Genomic DNA, 5856 nt, shown 5'->3' on the forward strand with positions numbered 1-5856 from the left:
CATTGTCAAGAAACATTGCAGTTTAGTATAGATACATTATACTTTTTAAGAAAAAAAAACTGTTGTAAACAGTAAAAGTCTGATTTTATCTTTTAACTGTTACCTGCGCGCTGGGCAAAATTCCCGTTTTTTTACAAACTTGAGTCGTATACTTGGTGGTTTAAAGCTGTTTTTCACAGAACAGTTTTTCTCTGTTTTTCCCCCTAATCATGAACGGATTAAAACTGTCAATTCAAATTCTAGTTTTTTCTATACAGTTTTGCTTACCGTTAGATAACTTTCTTTTTTTTAAAATGATTTTACTTTTATTTTCGATACTTGCTCTTACTTCTCAGAGATTATTTTGTGGTTTTGAATATCATGTAAATAAAACTTTGATTCGATTTCATTGTCAAATTGATACTCTACCTGATTATTGCCTGTCTTTAGATCGAATTTTTCGGTAAGTTAAATTGCCAAACATTCTTAGAAGAGCGCCAATATAGTTTCAAACATTTTTACATTTAAATATGGTTTTAATAAGTAAGACTTTTAGGATAAAGACAGTTCAAGAATTCTCCTCACAACGAAATACCAGACTTGACATCGTAAAGCGGGAAGAGAACTGGCATTCCAATTAGAGGAGCCGTGTTCGAATCTCTATGCCTACTGGTCATGCGAATGCTGCACTCAGCTCGCACCGACCACAATGCTGACATAGTTATTTTAGAATTTAGAGTTTTTTCGACATAAATAAGTCTTTTGTTAAAATAACAGAGGTGATAGATTAAAATAAAAGTACTTATCTGCTTAAAAAACTGGTCCTTCCTCAATGGCACGACAGCCCCGGGTGGGCTCAGGCCTTCTCAATCAACTTCCTCCAGGCCTGCCTCCGCCTGGCAGTTGTCTTCCAGTTTGAGACTTTTAAGACTGAAAAGTCTCTTTCCACGCAGTCGGCCCATCTCAGCTTTGCTCGACCTCTGGGCCTTGATCCGATGGGCTGAGCGGTTTTAAATCACAGTATTTTTCTGTGAAGTAAACGGTTTTATACTGACGCACCAGTTGACAGTTTTTTTGAAAATTTAACAGTTTTTTTAAGAGTATGAACTTTTAATAATGTGCGTAAATGTGGGGAGAGTTGTTATCGATAATGTCAACCTTCATCTATAAAAAGGTACCCCACCATAGAATAAAATTAACATGTCTTACATACTAGTGAGCTAGAATTATATTTTTGTAGTGGTAGATACACTACAGTACTCCCCCACCAGAATCATATCTATGATGGAATTCGATGAGCGGATACCACTAGTTGATTCATTGCTGTTTCACGAGAAGCCGGGAGAGCTGTATTAAGATCACCGTACTTTTTGAGTGCTGATCGTGAGAGCTGTATTAAGATCACGGTCGTGGACGTTCCAGTGTTGCCTTTAGAAGTCGAGTGTATACGTTGTACTTTGTGTGTGATCGAGACTGAGAAGCAACATCGGGAGGTCGTAGTCACAAGTAACAATGCCAGTACAATGTCGTAGTCACAAGTAGCAAGTCAACTGTTCAATGTGGACCATCCATCAAAGTAGGCGCGTTCAAATCGTAGTGGGCGTTTCTGTCAAGGCAGGCATGTTCACATCTCGTCCGGGTCACCAATGTGGGGAGAGTTGTTATCGACAATGTCAACCTTCATTTATGAAAAAGTACCCCACCATAGAATAAAGTTACTGCAATTAGAATATTAGAATATATACTAGTGAATTGGAATATATGCTAGCACTAGTGAATTGGATTAGAATGTATACTAGTGAATTGGAGTTACATTTTTGTAGTAGTAGATACACTGCAATGAACTTTAAATAATTTATAAAAATCTGGTTATAAGACATTAGATACTAGCCTTTTTAATTTATGCGTTCGTTACAATATATAAATACTATATGAGAACTTATAAGACACCCTATGTATGACGCAAAGAAGCAATAAAAAGCATATTATATACTATTTTCGAAGTTCTGAAACAGAAATGACCGTAGATTCGTGACGACGGTTTCGCAAAACAAAAATGACCGACGACTTGAAAAATCAACTGAATAAAAACAGAGAGAGAGAGAGAAATACATTTTGCTGCATTCTCATGAAACTTTTAAATTGGTACCAAAGTTTCTCAACAAATAGCTATATTTACTAGAAAAAGTACAAAGCAATGCTTTTTGCTGCATTCCAGAGCATTTCAAATGAAATATGTGTACGATTGTCTAACTCAGATTGTCCGACTCTGATTGCCTTTTAAACTCAGAGTGCGGCACATTCTTAATAAAATGTATTCATTTATAGTTTTTCTCTGTTAACAGCACTATCTGTTTTATGATGATTGATTAACTAGTTTCCTAAAGAAAATGCAGCAAACTGTACATTTCTATGCTTTTCCGGTTTCCTTTCATTGAGTTTTCAAATTTTTTATAACTTGATACTAACTTATTAGGTAGTATCATACTACCTTATAAAGTAGTATCAAGTTATTAAAAATTTAAATATATATATTTAACTCAAGAGTTAATGCAAGTAGCATTTTCTTTAACTAGTTGCCTAAATTAAAGTAGTTTAATATTTATAAGCAAATTTTAAGGTAGTTTTTATCTTAGTAGTGTAGGAAAACTATTCGTTTACATATATTTTTTATAAGAAGTACGTAGAAATTAATATTCTGAACTAATCCAATTTTCAATATACTGCTGTAGAAAAATATTGCTTAAATTCATAAATCTTATTCAAAAGTCAGAAATTTAAAATAGTAAATTATAACTCGGTCTCGGAATATCATCATATTTTAAAGTCTGTTGCTTAAAAAACTGAAACATCGTAACTTCCAAATAAGGTAGTTTTATAAAAGAAGACAGATTAAAATATTTACTTAGAAACAAATTATTTAACGAAAAATGTACCTAAGTTGTTCATGAATTGAAATCTAATTCAATATATTTACAATAGAATTAGAATTATTTGAGCATGAGAAATGAACTTTAATGCGTTAATGTCGAATCAAAAGTCTTTAAAATTAGTAAACAGACACTTGAATACTATAACGAAAGTGAAGTGAACCCGTATTATCTCTCAATTTATCACCAATTAAAAGGTAAACATTCCGTAACTCAATCTATACCATTTATTCTTTCCCGAAACCATTAAATTCACCTGTAGATGTAACGCTCAAATATTTCCCTATTGAAAGGGCGTCGCCGTTCACCGCCCCTGCTCTCTGTTAGTCGGATGAGATGTGAGGGGTGGCCGAGGGACACAGTGGTCACTCTCTCACCTTGCTTACTTGAAGGCGATCCAGAAATAACTTGCATCGATTGAAAACGGACTTTCTGTACTCGGGAGGAAGTCTATTGAATTCTATCAGGCAGGCAGCTGCCACAGCTGCGGACAGACTTTATTAAAGGCTTTTTTTTTATCCGGTTTTCTGTTTTTATTTCTTCCTTCGCCTACCTGTGAATCTATAGGATATATGGTAAATGTGCACCCCTGGAGGGAAAAGAGCCCGTAACTTTCTTTCAACAGTGAGATGATTCTTTTCCCTGGCGTAAAGTGGAAAGAAATGTTATTTGTTGGATAGGGATGCATATAAAGTTGAAGATTATAAATGTTAGCACTTTTTTGTATTGCTATATTGCTGATAAATGTAGAAAAAATTCCTTTATACCTAAAAAGTAATTTTAAAATACTTAAGTAATGTGCATCTAATATATGCAAACTAGAGGCCTTCATCCCCTACTCGCTTTCGCTCGCCAACCCTAATGATTAATACGCAATTATGTATAGTCACTTTGTGAACCAAACTCCATTTGCAACCAAGTAAGTCTTCCTTGAAAAAAAATCCTAAGATTTAAAACATGAATAATTTCAGGAACTAATGCAGTTTTTTTTATTGTTTGCTTGCTTCAATAACAAAAACATTTTTCAATTAAGAGGCTACATTTTACCTCGGTGCTCAGTAAGAAAGACATATTACCATTGTGTCTGCAGTGCTACCTATATTAGCATATTTGGAACCTATAAAACAGTACTCATTACAGTAATGCCGGTGGCACTAAGTACCAAAATTAATTATCATAGCGTCAAAAATAGCATGTGCTTTTTTACGGTTCCCTTAAACGAATCAGTACCTCTTCTTCATTGACTTTGCTTTTTAGTACATAACTGTTTCTTTATTTCAATTAACTTTGATCTTGAAATATCTAATTTTATAAAATCACGTTTAAAAAACCATGAAAACCATGGGAGAAGAACGGTTTGCTTTCATTGTTTACAAAAATGAAGATTGGGTCGCCATCTGTTGCACTTTGAGCAACAAAAAGCTGTGACAAATCAATAACGTAGAAAATCGATTGTATTGTCTCCCCGAGAGTTATTACGCAAAGAAGATAAGCAGTGCTGGTGGGAAATGTGTCTGTCTTCGCGTAGACAATAGAAGAACGAGAGAAAAACATAGTGAAGAAAACGACGGAAACACTACTGAGGATTTTTGAGGAAAAAAAAAGGTTCTTGTTCAATCCGATTTTCAATTTCCTTTTCAGCATCGAAAATCGAAAATTTTGTGACATTCATATTTATTTTTATTTTTACGATTTCAATCGAACGTTTGCTCCTGTAGATTTTGAAACTTTGAAATTCGTTTTTCCCAGAATGAACTTTAAAGGACATTAGCAGTCTTCAACTATGAACTAAATAAACACTTGGCTTCAGATAACTTTAGAAATAATAATTCGATAACGTAGTCACGTTAACCACATTAATCGTTGAGCTTGTGAAAAAGATTTAAACATTAAAAATCGTGCAATAACCTCCAAAGCAGAATCATCTAAAGTTTAATTCATAGCAATTGCCAATGGTAAACCAACACGAAAAATTCATTTTTCAGGCATCTCTCCTCAACCGACTAGTGAAAGTCTTTAAACGATTTTCGGGATCAAGAACTAAAATTGCTCCTTGTTGTGAATTTCAGGAACCAAATTTCCAAAAGTTCTGATGAATCTAGGAACCAAATTTCTAAGCTCTTATAAATCTAGAACCAAATGGTTCTAGACTTATAAGAGATTCGAAGTAACATTCCGACACAAGGACAACAAAAATATGGCGTAAACACAAAAGATAGTTGAAAAAATAGAAAATTAGATTTTTGAGAAAACAGGCCAAAAGGGAGAAAATGAGATTTTTGAAAACAGGAGATAAAAAGAAAATTTCAGATTTTTCCTTTTACTCGGGAAAATGAAAAAAATAATTCCAAAAAATTAGTTTTTGAATAGTATAAAAAGTTTAATCACAGAAAACTAAAGGGATTATAAATATTCTGTCAAATGCAAGATTGATAAAACATTTTCAATCAATATTGGCATAGAACATTAAAATAAGTAAAAATTACTAATATATTGTTTGAAAAATTGCGAATTTTTATGCTTATATAGAAAATGTACTCATACAACGAGATAAAATGAAATGTTTTAATTAAATTGCTAATTAAACTTTACGATGCTATACAGCAAAAATAAGATGATTAGGTTATTAAAGCATGCATTTTTTTACTCAAGGAAGTTCCTTATTTTAAAAATTAAAAAGAAAATGGAGAAGCTTTAGAGAACTTTAACTCTTAGCATTGAAAAGGAAGAAAATTAATTATCAGAGAGATTTGTAAGCAAACTGCTCATAAAATTATTTATAGTTAACACTTATCTGGTGTAGAATTAAATGGAAGTGCTATCCATTATTGGGAAATAATATTTCACTGAATATATTTTAGCAGCAATTTAGAAGTTAACATTATCGGAATACAATATCTGTGACAAGGAAAGACAACACATTAAATTGAAATTCACCGTGCTGTAG

The sequence above is a fragment of the Parasteatoda tepidariorum genome, chromosome 3 (genome assembly GCF_982258835.1).
Source record: "Parasteatoda tepidariorum strain Cologne lab strain chromosome 3, Ptep-v5.0, whole genome shotgun sequence".
Taxonomy (NCBI): Eukaryota; Metazoa; Arthropoda; class Arachnida; order Araneae; family Theridiidae; genus Parasteatoda; species Parasteatoda tepidariorum.